Source organism: Lissotriton vulgaris, chromosome 3_2, assembly GCF_964263255.1.
Source record: "Lissotriton vulgaris chromosome 3_2, aLisVul1.2, whole genome shotgun sequence".
Taxonomy (NCBI): Eukaryota; Metazoa; Chordata; class Amphibia; order Caudata; family Salamandridae; genus Lissotriton; species Lissotriton vulgaris.
In genome coordinates this window covers 311,253,692-311,270,705 of record NC_141690.1, presented here as the reverse complement: position 1 = coordinate 311,270,705, position 17,014 = coordinate 311,253,692, and positions in this window count along the sequence as shown.

Below are 17,014 nucleotides of genomic sequence, written 5' to 3'. Positions count from 1 at the left end.
AGGCAAAGTGTCCAGCCAGTCCCCAGCTGCCTCTGGCAAGTCAAAAAACACCGCTCGACCCCCATGTTCTATATGAAGCTTCGCTGGGTAAAGCATGGAGTACCTCAGCCCCATCTCCCGCAGTCTCCGTTTAACACCCATGAAGCTCTGTCGACGCTTCTGTACCGCTTGAGTGAAGTCAGGGAAGAAGTTCACATCAGCGTTTTGAAATTTCAACGGGACTCCTCTCCTTGATGCCTGCAGGATCGCATCACGGTCCCTGTAATTAAAAAGTCTGGCAATGATGGGGCGCGGAGACGCTCCCAATTTCGGCTGGCCTCCAGGCAGTCTATGCGCTCGCTCCACCGAGAAAAACTTACTCAGGCCACCTGGAGCCAAGTGCTTCCCCACCAATTCCTCAACAAATAGATCGGCAGCGTCCTCTTCTGCACCCTCCGGTACACCTATAATGCGGACGTTCTGGCGCCGTGCCCGTCCCTCAAAATCATCGAGCCGGCGGGCAAGCATCGAATTGGCGGCCTTCAAGTCCCGAACCTCCGATTGCACATCGGCCATGTCCGTAGTCAAGCTCGACGTCTTGATGTCGAGCGACTTGACCCTGTCATTTTTTTTCCCGAGGTCGGCTCTGATTAAGTTGAGTTCAATCGTGAGAGTATCGACCTTGTGCGACAACACTTCGTGCTGTTTATGCATTTCAGCCTTAACGCCCGCAATGGCTCTCATTACGTCTCGGAGGGTGGGTTCAGCATCTTCCGGAGACACATCTCGGTGTGAGTCCTTGGTGCGGCCCGAAGCACCAGGCGAGCCCTTAGAAAGGGAGAAGTGCTCAGAAATGGTGGCCTGCGAGAGGGAAGGTTTCCTGCTGACTCTCGGGGGCTTCCCCTTGTCCGGGTCTCCTCTGCCCGCCATGATGGGCGACGGGGATCATGCGACCCAAGGCAGGGTCAAGCCAACACTACCACCACCCGACGGTCGAAGTCAACAATCACCTCCACCGTCCCAGCGGAACACCAGGCCTCCAGGCAGGCCAGTCAGGTCACTGGTACTGAGCAGGGCAGCTCACACCCTCTCGAAATGCCACCGTGTAGGAGCACCGCCGTATTCCCCACAATGCCAGACCAGTATGGCGTCGTCGTCACCAAACTTCACGACGGTGTAACTCGGCACAGGAAGCCCGGATCCTCAATCGGAGAACGGGCCCGCATCCGCAACAGCACCACAACTGATTCCCACCACCGTGGGACAGGATAGATAGCAGGATCAATGCGGAGGATCGGAGGGTCTTCGGAGCTCCGAGCTCACGCGGCCATCTTGGTTGCCCGCGAAGCTCCTCCTCGATGGCATGGTTTTTATTGCATTCACAGACTCACTCAACTCAATTTTAAGTAGCCCGGGAGGGTGGAAATTCACCCCAATTGTCTGAGCATCTTCATCTATAGCCTTTATGAACAAATGTTCTTAAAGATCAGAGAAGTGGGAGTGCCACACCTCAAGAGTAACAGAGTCAGCCAGGAATGTCAGTGCTCACTGCCCTCCATTAGCCACCACCTTCCAGAATTTTCTGGTATCTTTTTGTGTGCCAGCTTCGTAGATACTTGCGTGTCCCACTCCTTTCGGGCTTTAAGTATGGCCAGTTTCCACTCCTTCCATATTTTATCAGACAGGCATCGCCAGTATCAAGAGCTCGACGAATCTCATTCTTCCTATTATTACAGATCTTATTAAACTAAGTACACTCAGGCTTAGCAGGTTCTCGGGTGGAAGAATTTCACATTGGCAAGTTCTGTGAGAGACTAGCTTCAAAAGCTATTTTTATACTATGTACTATAGCTGCTCCTGTGAGAAATACTAAAGTGCAATTAAAATAGTGTTTTTTGTCTGCCGTTATTTGTGATAAGCTATAGAAGTCATTCAACCACTGTTTTTCATATTTATTAATAATCCAACTTAATGATAAATATAAGGGAAAAAAGTCCCATGAGGCTAGGTAGCATTACTCTTCAAGTAGCTGCCCCCAAGCAGTTCTTTCCCTAAATGAGATGTGAAAAATGTTCCAAGAAAATGAAACAATGACGTGGGCCTTTTAGCAGGAATAACTAGATGTGAGGAACCTGACTCATCCTTTCTCAGGAAGGGCAGTTGAGAAGGGTTCAGGAATTTAATTAACCTGAATGGGACCAGGGTAAAAGCTGCCCATTCGTGGCAAAGTGTAAAGTGAGATTTGGTGACTAGGACACAGTGTGGAGGATGAATAGTGGCTAAAGAGTTAGGTGGAGTCAACTCTTCTAGCTTCGTATCATTAGGATAGATTTGTAGATCTTGGAAAAATTCTCTTGAGTGTAAATTGTGAGATCATTGCAAAGGACCCGAGAAGCTGGAATTGGCGAAGCACAGATTGAGGGATTAGTGAAGATCTTGTAAGGTTCTGATATTAAGTTACCTGCATTGTTAATTCTCTCAACTATATGAGACTTTCTTTGATGTTTTTATGATAATGTCCTAAGGTGGTCTTGTATATAGATTTGTCGTCAGGAGGTTGCGTAGTTCTCCAGTTGCGTTGTAGCTTTCTGCAAGCTGTTTTTTCTCATTTTAGAGATTCTGAGTACCAAGGTGAGGCTTCATTCTTTTTATTCTTCCTGAGTTTGAATGGAGCGTTAATATCTATTGTCTGAATAAGCTCTCTATAAAATTCAATTATGGCTAAGTTAATATCTTCATAATCCCTTAGAGAAGGAGGGAAGAAGGCACCGATAAATAGCGAGGTACTACAGTTCTCCATGGTTTTGTCAGTCTCTGCGCTCTTTCATTGGAGTCAACGGATATCTCAATGTCAGTATGAAAACGAATGGTAGAATAGTCTGTCCAGATCTGGGAGATGTGTGGGCCTGCCTGTAAGTGGAACATATGGTGCAACATACGTCCAGCTATGTGCGTTCGACAGTAAGTGTATTGTATGTGTGTCAGAGTTCATCTCTGCATGGTGGTTAAAGAATCTGACCACCAGGAAGTTCTTTGATGCTAAGATGTGTGGTACCAGCCATTCTGTCAACTTAGTGCTAAACTCTTTCCTTACGACCAGCAGCTGAAAGACTAATGCACCCATCCGAGTAGCTTTTGACAATGCATTAAGTGTGAAAATAACTAACCATTCGGTACTGCATGATTGTAAAAGCACAATTTTTACTGTATTTTGGAAGGCAATTCAAGCACCCCTGCTTGAGACGGTCTCTCAAGTCTGATTAGGTTATAGTCAGATGGAAATGCTATAGAGATGCAAGGTAGTGCTGCAGGATGGAGTCATGTTTCCGCAATAAGGCATATATCAGGTCTTTCTGTGTCCAGAAGATCCCATAGTTCTAATGCATATTTAGGAATGGAGCGGGCATTCAGATAAAGACAATGCAGCTGTGAGGTGGGAGACCCCGGGGATTCTGGTTATCCTTGAGGTCCACACTGGTATGTGATATGAGGGTCATAGTCTTATTATTAGAATGTGAGAGGCAGCGTTCCTGGTGGCTGACGGTGTTGAGGCATGGACGGGCACAGACAGGCTGCCTTTGACGTGCCAGCAGGGTGTCCGTTGTGAGCCTATGCTGCGTGTCCACATTGGGGATGCTACTTAAATAGCCTTCACAGAGGCTATGAAGCAGGTAGGTTTTAGAGGACTATACCATGAACCACAAAAAGATGGTGGGCACTAGGGTCCCCCGAATCTAATTTTTGTGTGGCTAGTCTCTTCACACAATTGGCACACACCATGGTGGGCCAGGGAGCCAAACTTCAAATAGTGTCAATTGCAAGAGGCACACTTATTGATTAAAGTGTCATCATGCCATCCGTCTAATCAAAGGTGCCTCAGTGTGGTACAAAGTTATGAAATACAGTCAATCAATAGGATCTATAAAAATTTTAAACAGTCTTAAAAACAATTTATATAGTTTCAACAGTGGGATGATTCATAAAAACAGCAAAGTAGCAGTCATAGAGCGACCTGTGAAGTGCTGCATGTCGGAACGCTACTTAAATATCATTCACACAGCCTAAGGAGGAGGCAGGATTCAAAGGACTAGACTGTCAACCACAAAAAGATGGCAGGCACTGGTGTCCTCCGAAACTCTGAAGTACAAGTCAGATCTTCTGAATGTCCACCGTAGGTCCATAAGTGTAGTGGAGAGTTGGTCTGAGGGTCCAATTTTTATCCCTGTGCCTTTGAAGAAACTTCTAGACTTCCACTGCATCTGGTTCTTGAATTTCCTCTTTCATACCTAGATTCCAGGGTGATAAAATATTCCTTTGAAACATAAATGGGGTAGGGAACAGCTCCCCCCTATCCTGACAGAAAGGCCCATTCTGCTAACATCTAGTCCTCCTTTTTCTGAAATTCTGGAAGGAATACACAAAGGCCAACTGCCACTCTATTCACAGTCATGTGACTCAGGACACAGACTGCAGGCACCAAACGGTTAGGGTAAGCAACTGTCAACTTTCAGAATTATTCCATAAAATTTAACTTTACCATTAAAGAGGATTTTATATTACAATTCTTTAGAGTCCAATTGATAATTCTACCTATTCCCAAGCAAACGTTATCACATAGTAAATGTCATAAAGTAACGAATTGTTATCCTGTGGGAGAGATAGGCCTCATAACAATGAAAAAAATCATTTGAGAGTTTTTCACCAAGAGGAAATGTAATCCATAAAAGTACATGCCAAACTTTTTTTCATGCAATGCACCCTGCCCTATGGTCTGTTTAGAGCCATCCTTAGGTGTGGCTTGTCTGTAAGTCGAATTGGCAGTTTTCTGGCTACTTATAGCTGAATAGAGTTGAATTGACTGAATGACTGGTTAGAAACAATAAGCCAGATTCATCCAGCAGCAGCTGAAAAATAATTCTAACGCTAAGACGCCTTGGCATACACTTGCTCTATAAAAACCCCTATTTAATTTAATTTAATTTAATTTCAAAATGATATTCATTATCTTTTTATTTTTCAGCTACTCGAGGGAGCGGCTGGCCGGGGAATGGGAGGGGTTATGAGGAGTGGTAGGTGCACTTTTAAATGCGCATGTCTCTTTGGCTGGCCGTCTCTTGCTGGCCAAACACACTTAGGTTTCCCCAACCCAGCTGTATTCAACAGCTGGGTGGAGAAACAGCATAGACTTCCTGTGCCTGAAAGAGCATGTATCAGCCCGCTCCTGCCAACTCCCACGCTGCTCTTACGCTTGGGACATGGGGAGTCCGTGATGCTGTCCGAGGGGCTGCTGAGACCAGGAACCGAGGACCTTGAGGCATCTGGCACCACTAGGTAAGTCTTTTATTTTTTATAATCCTGCCTTCCCCCTGGCACTCTCCCGGCCCCCTACAATCACCCGCTACTCCTTATCTGTGGGGGAACATCCTTTACCACGCAACTTTTAAAACGCAGTACCTTTACCACGCAGGTATTACAACGCAAGTCGTTACAACGACTTGCGCTGGGGGGCACTGTAGGATAGGGAATAGTTTATTTACTATCCAAAACTTTCCCTACTATCCACAGGGACTGGAGTTGGAATAGTAAATTAAACTATTCCACTATCCAGCACCCCCCAACGCAAGTCGTTGTAATGACTTCCGTTGTAAAACCTGTGTGGTAAAGGCATGCGTGGTAAAAGCATGCGTTGTAACGACATACATCCTTATCTGTGTCGGTCGCCACTGGATTTATCAAGGCTTTGTGCCGGTGCAGTGTCACAATGTATGAAGAAACCAGTTCAAAGTCTTGCAAGAAAGTTCCCTTAAAGTAAGGCAAAACAGCCATTTTCACTAGTTTGTGCTACATTGTGTCAGGGGGGTAAAGTTCTGTCCTCTGTACATATTTAAAAACCAACAAAAATGATACTTAGCTTGCAAAGTGGAGATTACCAAACTGCTTTTCTCGTTGCACACTGCACCCAAACACATTCCCTGAAGGTCCTTAGAATCACATTTTGGAACAACAAGTCACTGAAACGTCAAAACAGCCCATGACCTATCATCGCCCGTTTGCCTCTTTGACTTTTTAAAGTCTGCAAGATTAAAGAAGCGGCGCCGAAGCGCCACGCTCACCATCTGTTCTTTTCTTCTTTTTGTTGACTAAGAGTAAAAGTCTTGAAGAAGCACTGCACATGCAAAAAAAGTTTTCTTTTCCACAAATGAATAAGTATACTTTTGTCCTTAACCGAAGGGGCCACCTGGATTCAGGGTCAAATGCATTGGATGACTTGCTGAAAGAAGAACAAGGCAGGCTTTTGATTTAAAAGAAATTTGAATTTGCTAGCCTGATTGCTGACACACGGTGGTCTTTTTTAAACGAGCAGTGAACGAAAATAGAAATGCATCTGGTGTATTCAGCGTGGGTGGAGAGTAGGTGTCGACTCCGTTTGGTGCTTTCTTGTTTCCTTTAGTTTGCCTTTCACTCTGCCCTTGTTGGGCTTGAAGGTAACAGAGACATGTTCTCTCGATTCTCTCAAAATGGCATTTGCAGATTCATAGGCCATCCTTTAAGGCTGCCTAAATGTTCAGCAGCTGCTGATTAATCAACTTCAGCAGTTCGTGGACTGCTGAATCAACCATTATTTTACATATTAATTGCAGCCTAAAATGACCCCAAGAACGCAGTGATTTGGGTTCAACGCCTTCCCCAATCTTACTACAATTAACAAATTAAACCCAGCAGAATATTTTACAGGCTTTTCCAGTTTTCATGAGAACAATAGGCTGCTCTTATGTCTTAATCAGGAAGACCTCCCCTGTTCCTGAAGCATCCCACCCATGCATCTGGTGATATTTCTGGCACGATGTGACAGGTGGCCCTTGTAATCCCCTGATCTGTACAGAAAGTCACATTTGTAAATGTTGCATTACTGGAGAAAAAAAAATTCAGCATAACTAAACATAGAAAACATGGTGGGTGGGGAGATATATTCGAAAAGAACGTCCATGATATTTTAATTAGGGGTCCTGGTGCAGACCCAAAGGATGGTTACTCTGGGGGTGTAGTTTGAATTATTGCGACCAATAAGATACATAGGGCCTTCATCGCTGGACAAAATCAGCACGGCAACACTCTACAGTGCGCCCTCATTGCGACACCATGGGTGTGCCGCATTTCAACCACTGCGCTCCATGTTGCAAGGATTGAACAGATACCTCAGGAATCCCGACGTATCTGTTGTCGCAGTAATGACACATTGCTGGAGTGTGTCGCAAAACAGACAACTCCAGCAATGTGTCATTCCGGATTTGATGCAGTGAAGTCGTAGATGCGGCGCAGTGACATTTTATAGAATTCACTGCACCACTTCAACGAGCCTTTTTTGCGTGGAAATGCCCACCCTGCATACATTTTACCTGATGCAGGTATAATGCAGCACAAGGCTTTATAAATTGACGCATCTGTCTAGATGCGTCACTTTGTGAATAGGGCACAGTGTAGCAAATGGTTTACGCAGCTGCAGCAACACAAAAATGTGATGCAATGGCGGCGTAAGGCCTCATAAATAAGGCCCACAGTGATTAGAAAAGTTATGTTACTGCAGAGTCTGAACATAGCAAGATTGTGATTCATCCAGAAAAACAAAACTGCTTACAATTCAATATAGACAATAATGCAAATGGCAGGCTGCTCAGATTTGCTGAGCCTGGGGCAATATATACTTGAGGGGCCCCTGTTGTACCATGTCACTGACCTCCTAGCAATATCTCTGTGTGCCATAGAACCCTATCATATTTGGAACAGCCATCCCTTTATAAAAGCCTGGCTAAAATTTATTTTTTACAGGCCCCTTGTGACTTGTAATCAAGAAATGTCATACGCTGGACTGTAATAAGCTATTAAAATTGAGTACTGACGTTACAAGGCACGCTTAGGAGCCAGCCGCCATGATGAAAAACAGATCATTTAGCATAGTTACAACTACGGAATAAACAAGGAAAATAAGAACTGCATTTTCCTTCTTCTCATATACTTTACTACTATAAAAAACTTTCAACACAAAAGAGACGTTTATGGCAACATCTTAAATGCTTTCATTCTATAGGTTATTACAGGAAAGGTAGAATCTTTGCATGTTACAACATAGCATTTTTAGTCTGACTTACATAAAACTGATCCTAAAAACTCTTATGGTAAAAAAATTGCTATTTTTTGATGTGCTTCATAGCACAATTTCAGCTGTTATTCTTCATGTTTGCAATAAACATGAAAGAGCAGGAAACTAGGCATTGAAGTGTTTTGTGGGACAGGAGATTGCACCACACACTAAAAGGATTTTTGAAGTCACCTCAGAGTTTCATGACCTCATAAATGAGCTCAGATTTTGGCCTCATTCTTCTGCATGGCCATGGAACTCCTTGGTCACTTGTAATATCCTTATAATTAGGCTTTCCTGTTTTCAGTTTCTATTTTTGGTAAATTCTAGTGGTATTTTTTCAGTGTTTTCAAGTGATTTCAATACCTTAAAAAACAGTGGTTATCAGTGGTTTCACATTTTCACGCCAGTAAAGACTAGAGAAATAGTGTTTTTCCGGAGTTTATGGAATGATTTGCTTTTATTATTGCTTGCTTTCTGCACTGATAGTGCCTGGTATATAGACAGTGTAAGTATAGTGTATATGAGGTCCAAATAGATTTTTGTAAATTAAACTTATTTTAGTATACCACACATTACTTCATCAGTGAGTCTTTGGTCATGTGCGCTAGCTCTTTCCTTCCCATGTAAACTTCTGTGAAAAGGCCATCTCAACATTGGCACTTGAGATGGGCAACGCCAAAACAGCCAGTACACAATTTGTTAACTCTGGCCACTGACATAGCTTTCCATGCCAAATCTGGTTCACTTGGACATTGCGACTCTCAGGGCAGGTTCTGCAACATTTGCGCTGATCTGGGTGCTTATGTCCTCAGAGTTATTGATGCGGTCAAAAATGAAGCAGCACTTTTAAATCTATGTCAGAAATACCCCTTCAAAGAAGAGATCTAGAATAGAGTACCACAGTGAGGTTTCATTGACTTCAAATGCCATTGGTGGTAAAGGGACATTTCTGTGGATCATTGCAAGGCATTTCTTATACAATGTAAAATAAAAGTTCCTGAATTGCTCTTCACCATTGCTTTGCTTTCGAAGTTTCAAGCACTCTAACATGTAAAATGTTGCAGTGCCAAAGTCAATAAAGGTGTTGCCCAGCCTACTCTCAAGGAGATGTTTCACATCTAGACCAATTATACTGAACACTTGGCAGACAAGGGCGCTTTCAGTCTCTAGATTTTTTTATTATGTCCACTACAGCACTTATGTTTTCCTGTAAATATCTAAGAAGGCAGTAGAGTGTACTTTTTTTCACATCACTATCAAAATGTGACCAAAGATCCTCACGTTTCTTGCCTTTGGCATCACCACTCAGCCAAAATTCTGTAAAAGTATGCCACATTGATTATATAGCATACATAACCCATTGAACGGAGAACCATCAGCTAAGGGACACAGTCGGGATGACTCTTTTTTTGATGCCACACAAAGCACAAAATGATAAATATTTGCGTTTTAGTTCCTGTGCATAAGAAAACAGTGCACCAGAATGGACTAAAAAGTCAATAGTATCCCTTATTAACGCTGAAGATTGTAAAGATGCTTTCAGCATACCATCTAACAAGTGGCAAGGATCTCTTAGAGGGAAGCACTCCAGCTCAGGTATACATTTTTACAACTCATCACACATCTTTTTCATATACGTTGCTGAATCACAGCAAATACAAACAATATCACTCCAATCTTTGTTGAACTTGGAAAGAACATGTTTTGCAGAGTATTCCAAGTGACATTGCGTTCCATGTTTTCCAAAATTCTGGTGTCATGTTTTAACCACTATCCCAGATGCTTGGTGATAGCACCCATTTCATATATACTTGTCGCTACACCTTGCAGTGAATGTTTAAAGCCTGAGGTGCTGGCAATTCACTTACTATCAATACTGACTCACTAGAAACTGGGAGATGATGCATTAAGGGTTTTTACTGATTCTCCGTGGGTAAATGTGATGACATATATTTGGAAATATTCTTATGAAAGCAGCCATTTTACTGATCAGTGAAAGAATAAAACACAGCCAAAATATCGATTTGATTTTGATATTTCCTGATTCTCTACAGTTTATAAAATAATTAAACAAGACCTAAAACATGCTTCTAAACCCTGCATCTTTATACCAAAGACCACAAAACGGAGAAATGCAAAAGAAAGACTAAACAATATTTTAGTGGCATTCCTAAACAACAAAACTCAAGCAGAAAAATGTTAGCCCAGACTGCTAACTTATATAACAAAATTACATTGTATTGGCCCCTTCAGGAAGAAAAGAAATGACTCTTTCACTCTTTTTTTTTCTTTGAATGGCATTTACTTTTTGGTTGTACAGGTGTTTTTTCAGTGTTTATATGTTTTCACTGGTGAGGGCTATTTATCTTTCAGTGGGGTTTTATCAGTTATTACAGGTTTCAACCTAAAACCGGACAGCCTACTTATAATATACGGCAGGAAGTACTTTATTCAATATATAATCACTTCAGATCAGTTCTGTGCAGTGAGCAACTTCTTTTTGATTGCTAACCTCTGGTTGCCCTTGTACGCAAACAATTTACAGATCTAAGAGCCCTCTCAAATTTGGGCCCAGTTAAAAAGAAAACACAAGAAACAGCTGCCCTCTCCTTATGATGGTCCTGTGCGCCATTAATGAAGAGAGCTTTTCTCAAAAACCAAAACTGCATGTGGATCCCATTCTTCAGGCTCACCAGAGGCTACAGGTCTCCTCAGTCATGGAGAAGGTAGTGGATCTAGAGACTTCAGTCTCAGTTTAGGGAATGGTGTCTTCTTCCTTGCTCCTTGTCAGTGAGAGACTGAGGCTGAGACTGGGAATGTGGGAAGGAGGCAGGATGTCAATGTGTTCTTCTTCTTGTGTGACAAATACACATTTCTCATGAAAAAGGAGTGATTGCCTGAAATGTTTGCTTTTCCAGGTCTTTTCCTGTTTGTCAAGTCTTGCCTGGACCATATTTAATTCAACACAAAGAGGTGCTACAAGGGATTTATTTTTAGATCATTTAGTCTTAATTCTGAGTTATACTATAGTAACACTCAACAGTATCCACTGGATAACAATATTTCTTTAAATGGATAAATGAATCAGTGGAAGGTTGGAAGAAAAAGCAGAGCAGGGGGATTTTATGTTTGAAAAAATCTTTACTGGAAACAAATTGTGGGAGATAAATGTACAAATTAATGATAGCAACAGATCATGAACAAAGATTAAAAACAATTTATCTATAGTTCATGACAAAACACATCAGCTCCTATTTAGTAAACAAAACATAACCCAAAATGATCAATTAAATGTGGTTACGAATATGTGTTGTAAAACAACATTAGTGGAGTTGATGGAGTGTCACTCCATCAACACATATGTGTTTTGTCATGAACTATAGATAAATTGTTTTTAATCTTTGTTCATGATCTGTTGCTATCATTAATTTGTACATTTATCTCCCACAATTTGTTTCCAGTAAAGATTTTTTCAAACATAAAATCCCCCTGCTCTGCTTTTTCTTCCAACCTTCCACTGATTCATTTATCCATTTAAAGAAATATTGTTATCCAGTGGATACTGTTGAGTGTTACTATAGTATAACTCAGAATTAAGACTAAATGATCTAAAAATAAATCCCTTGTAGCACCTCTTTGTGTTGAATTATACGTTGCCCAAGCCTACAAGGGTTTATTGGGTTTCCCCTGCCTAAAACTGAACCATATTTAAGCATACTTTGTATTGATATGGATGTGTCACAATTCATTCGTTTGCTTATTTTTATTCACTTCAAATCCTTTAGTGCCTGATATGTGCTATATATATTCTGCAGCTGAATCCCTTTCTGGATTCTCTGCCACAAAAGATCAGCTGTCTTCCTCTTTCTCCATCCTGGTTTAGGGTAGTTTTCCTGTCTTGCCTATCAATCCTACATTCTCCACCATCTGCAATCCATAATCACCAAGATTGTGAAGACTTTTTTTCTACTGTGTCTTTCCCTGAACAGCTTTCCAGTGCATATAAAGTGCAGGGTGGCACTGTGTCTATTGGAAGAAAGCACATTTTCCTAGAGCAGTCCAGAAATACACTTGAGACACCTTCAAAGTGTTTAGTGCAAGGTCTTATGATGCCAACAGTTCCATAGTTGTGTTCATGATATGGATCCTTCTAAGGACCTGGTACAAGAAGCACAGCTTTATTTTGAAAAATCATATTTAGAAAATAAGTGGACCTTACCACTAATGTCTGTTGATATTCCAGTAGACTCTTCTGGCACCACATTTTCAGGGGATCCTGTGAAATGAAGACATATTATGGATTCTATAAATAGTGTTTTTACATTCAGCCCTGAACAGTTTACTCAAGACCTGCTTTGTCCTGGACCCAATCCTTTAGATTCAAACTCAGATGCATTCCTAGATAGATATACTACTTTCCTGTCTGCTCTTGAAGAGATGTCTGAACAACTTGAAATACAGCATTAATTGAGTCCAGCAAGATGACATAGATGTATTGACTTATGCTACCTATTTTTGTCAATTTCTAGTAGAAGCTACTCATCTAGACAGGACCCTAATCAGATTATTTTGTAGTGCATTAGGAAAAGAGATCAAAGATTAGTTGGTTCATACCAATTGTCCAGCTACTTTCTCCGAACTTATAGATATAACCTTGTTGTTGTACCTGGACCTTTCTGAAGGGTCACCTTCAAACTTTATGCCTTGCTCCTCCCTTTTTCCTGACCTCGTTTTTGTTAGCTTTAGGATTATGAGCACTTCAACACTGTTAATCAGTACCAAAGTGCATATGTCTGTACTCAAAACACGGTAACGTTGGATTATCCACAATTGGCATTTTTAATTTACTTATAAAGCCCTAGTAAAGTGCACTATATGTGACCAGGGCCTGTACATTAAATTCTACTAGTGGGACTGCAAAATGATAGGGCCACCTAATTCAGTAGCCCTTTAAAGTATGTCTCAGAGCTTCCACTGCAGAGCCTGCGTGCAATTTTAAACTGTCATTTTGACCTGGTTGATAACCTACTTGCCATGCCCCAACCTTCCCTTTCTATGTATAAGTCACCCCTAGAGTAGGCCCTACGCAGCACTATGTGCAGGGTGCAGTGTATTTAAAAGGTAGGACATGCACGTTTGAGTTTTACATGTCCTGGTAGTGTAAAACAACTGATTTCGTTTTTCACCACTGCAAGGCCTATCTCTACCATAGGTTAACACTAGGATTGCAATAAACACATTTTAAGTGGAATTTCCGAATTGGAGCAGAAGGAAATTTGGAGTTTGGTGTTTCTGGACTTACAATTTAAAATTGAAACTTATTGGAAGTCCGATTTTAAATAGTAAGTCTGAAATGCCACTTTTAGAAAGTTGTAAAAAGAACAATTGATGGTAAGAATGCAGAAGAATGTCATAAATCCACCTCAGTACAGAGATCTGGGCCTAAATCAATCTTTTTTTGCTCACCATGCCATTCCAGTTTGTACTCAGCCATATTCAAATCAGTCTTGACCCTGCGCCCAATAGGCCAGTCCTTCCCTGGAATGGAAACAAGCATCCTAGGACCAGTTTGGGGGTCCATCAATTGCATGTTTTTTACAATAAGAAAGTTGGCATGTTCTTACTTTAACCGTTCTATACCTCTGCTTGTCTCAGAATACACATCTGGGTTGGGTGACAGATGGACTTTATGCGTTCCATCAAGCCAATCACACAAAGGAAGAAGGGGTGTAATACTTGGATCCTGATGACCCAATACCAGGCTGATGGGCCTCCTACGGTAGATTCGGAGGGAGGAGCTGACACTTGCACCTGAATTGGACTGTGCCTGTCCCCACACAAAGAGCTGCATACCCCCTGTAGTGTGTCTGGAGCCAGGACAGGAAAGACAGAGACCTTGGTATCTTCATAGGACTCTTTGATGTCTCTCCCACTTAAAAGGCATATTTGCGTATAGGTAATGGGCCCCTGACACCACCAAATCAATCAATCAATCAATGAAAGCATTTATATAGCGCACTACTCACCCAGAGGGTCTCAAGGCGCTAGGGGAGGGGGGTCCGCTACTGCTCGAACAGCCAGGTCTTGAGTTGCTTCCTGAAGGCGAGGTGGTCCTGGGTCAGGCGGAGGTGGGTCGGGAGGGAGTTCCATGTCTTGGCGGCGAGGTAGGAGAAGGACCGTCCCCCTGTGGTGGCTCTTCGGATGCGGGGGACGGTGGCGAGGGCGTGGCCGGTCGATCGAAGCTGGCGTTTGGGAGCATAGTAATTGAGGCGGCGGTTGAGGTATCCTGGGCCTTGGTTGTGTAGGGCTTTGTGTGCGTGGGTGAGGAGTCGGAAGGTGATTCCCTTGGTGACCGGGAGCCAGTGCAGTTCTCTCAGTTGTCCAGAGATGTGGCTGCGACGGGGGATGTCCAGGATGAGTTGTGCTGAGGCGTTCTGGATCCGCTGAAGTCTTTTCTGGAGTTTGGCGGTGGTTCCGGCGTAGAGGGAGTTGCCGTAGTCCAGACGGCTGGTGACGAGGGCCTGGGTGACCGTCTTCCTGGTCTCGGTGGGGATCCACCGGAAGATCTTTCGTAGCATGCGCAGGAAGTTGAAGCACGACGAGGAGACGGCGTTGACTTGTCTGGTCTTGGAGAGGGTGGAGTCCAGGATGAAGCCCAGGTTGCGTGTGTGGTCTGTTGGTTTGGGTGCGCTGCCTAGGGCGGGGGGCCACCAGGAGTCATCCCAGGTGGAGGGTGAGGATCCCAGGATGAGGACTTCCGTCTTGTCCGAGTTCAGTTTCAGGCGGCTGTTCTTCATCCATTCGGCTATCTTTTTCATCCCTTCGTGGAGGTTGGCTCTGGCGGTGGCGGGGTCGTTGGTGAACTCTACTGGAACCAAAGGCAAAGGCATTCTGCCTGGAAGAAGAGCTTCTGTGCTGCAGGAGGGACTGCCTCTTTGCTACTTGCATTGCTGTGTTCGCCTGCTGCTTGCTGATTGCTGTGCTATAGGGGGGACTACCACTATACAATTGCTCTGCTGAGTTGGACTGCTGACTGTTGCTTCCTGCCTGGGAGTGAGAGGGGCTGGACCTGCCATCTACATTCTTGAATGGCTTGTTGGCTTGTCTTCTGTTTTCTGAAGTCTCAAGGACCCAAAAGACTTCTTGCAACTCTGCTGTTGCTGCTGGCGTCTGCCTGAGGTGCACCCTCCAGTCCTGGGTCTCAGAAGTGGGTACTGTAGCAGTTTTACTGCAAAGACCAGCACATCAACCTAACTACATGATAAAAAGCAATGCATCGCTCTCCAATAAGATGATGTGGTGAATCAACGACAACGCAGGTCCAAAATGTAAGGTTCAATATTCCTGAAAGGCTTGACACTGTCATAGGGATGATCCTTCAACACTGTATGCAAGACTGCACAATGACACATTGACCCAAATGCTCCATACAAGGTACATTTTCTGCAGACCCATCATGGGTTCTGTAGCCGGCCTACCCTCCATCAAGGTCAACCTTAACTTTGGATTTGCACTGGTCTCTTGCGACCTCAAGTAGCCTTTTGAACGCTAGTGACTTCCAACCACTGTTTTCACATTTAACCTTTAAAAAATCATATCTTGAATTCTACTTATTAGATATTTGTCATTTTAATGATAAATATTCTCAAATTTGCTAAACTGGTGTGGAGTGTTTTGTGGTGTTTTCACTGTTTCTGTAATTTAAGTGTGGCACAAAACTTTACACTGCTCTGTGCTAAGCTACCAGAGGGTGAGCACAGGTTAATATAGGGTGTGTACCTGACTTAACCCAACTCTAGGATTGCTGTTCCTGCTTGGATAGGGTGCAAACCTCTGCCGACCAGAAACTTCAGCCTTTAACACATTGTTTAACTGGATACAATTCACTGGAAAGATATAAGGTAAGAAAAAAGTCTTTACTGGGGTTTTCTGGTTTTGCCAGTCTTCCTTCTTTTCATTGATCAGAAACTCGTGGATGACTTTTCACAGACACAGCACAGGCAGATATTGGCAGCCAGAAGTCTTTGGACAGAGTAGGAAAAAACATTTGGCAAAATTCTGGATTGCCTTTATATTGTGGACATTCTCTGCATATGAATCATGTCTGTTCAATACTCCTTCAAAAGGTTTTCATTAATTATCAAATATCTGAAAAAGAGAAGAAAGGAGTTAATCATTGGTTCTCTTATTTTGGAATTTTCGTGTGTGATTCAGGTTGCGATTCATTTGTTTTGTCAATGGTCTTATAAATTGTAGAAGGAAAGACTCAGTGGCTGCGGCAGAAGAGCATCTCCCACTGCTTTTTAGAAGTGAAAGAAAAGGACAAGAAAATGAAAATAACTCATGTTATTATCATTTTATTTTGTCCTACTTCAGGTAGCTTTGTGTTACGGGCAGAGCTGTGCTGTTCTGCTTACAGAGCAGGGTAAGAGAGGAGTGGTAGCGCCCTCCTAAGTGCACAATGACTGTTTGGCCGGCACTTTCGGGCCGTCCTAACATTCATGCACACTTCGTATGTTCTCCATGCAGACTGCATTACAGCCTGCGTGGAGAACATGTCCAGGCTCCCAGTCAGTGTTTGAGTGCCGAACCAGGGTGCTCAGACCAATCACAACGCTGCTAAGGCAGTATTGTGGTTGGCTGACAGGAAGCCTGGGTGTGCTTCCTGTTGAGTCCTAAAGAAGAACTATGGAGGAGCAGCGTAGAAGCAGTGAGAAGGTACGTTTTTTCTTTTGCTTTTAATTTTTAATGCCCGCTTCCCCCCATGTCTACCCCCCTCCCATCCCAGCACTCACCCCCTTACCTCCGATTCATGTCTGGTGCCGCTGGAAAGACAATCATTGTTCTAGCGCTGTTGGACTGCGAAACATGTTTAAAGAACTGGGCACAAATCTT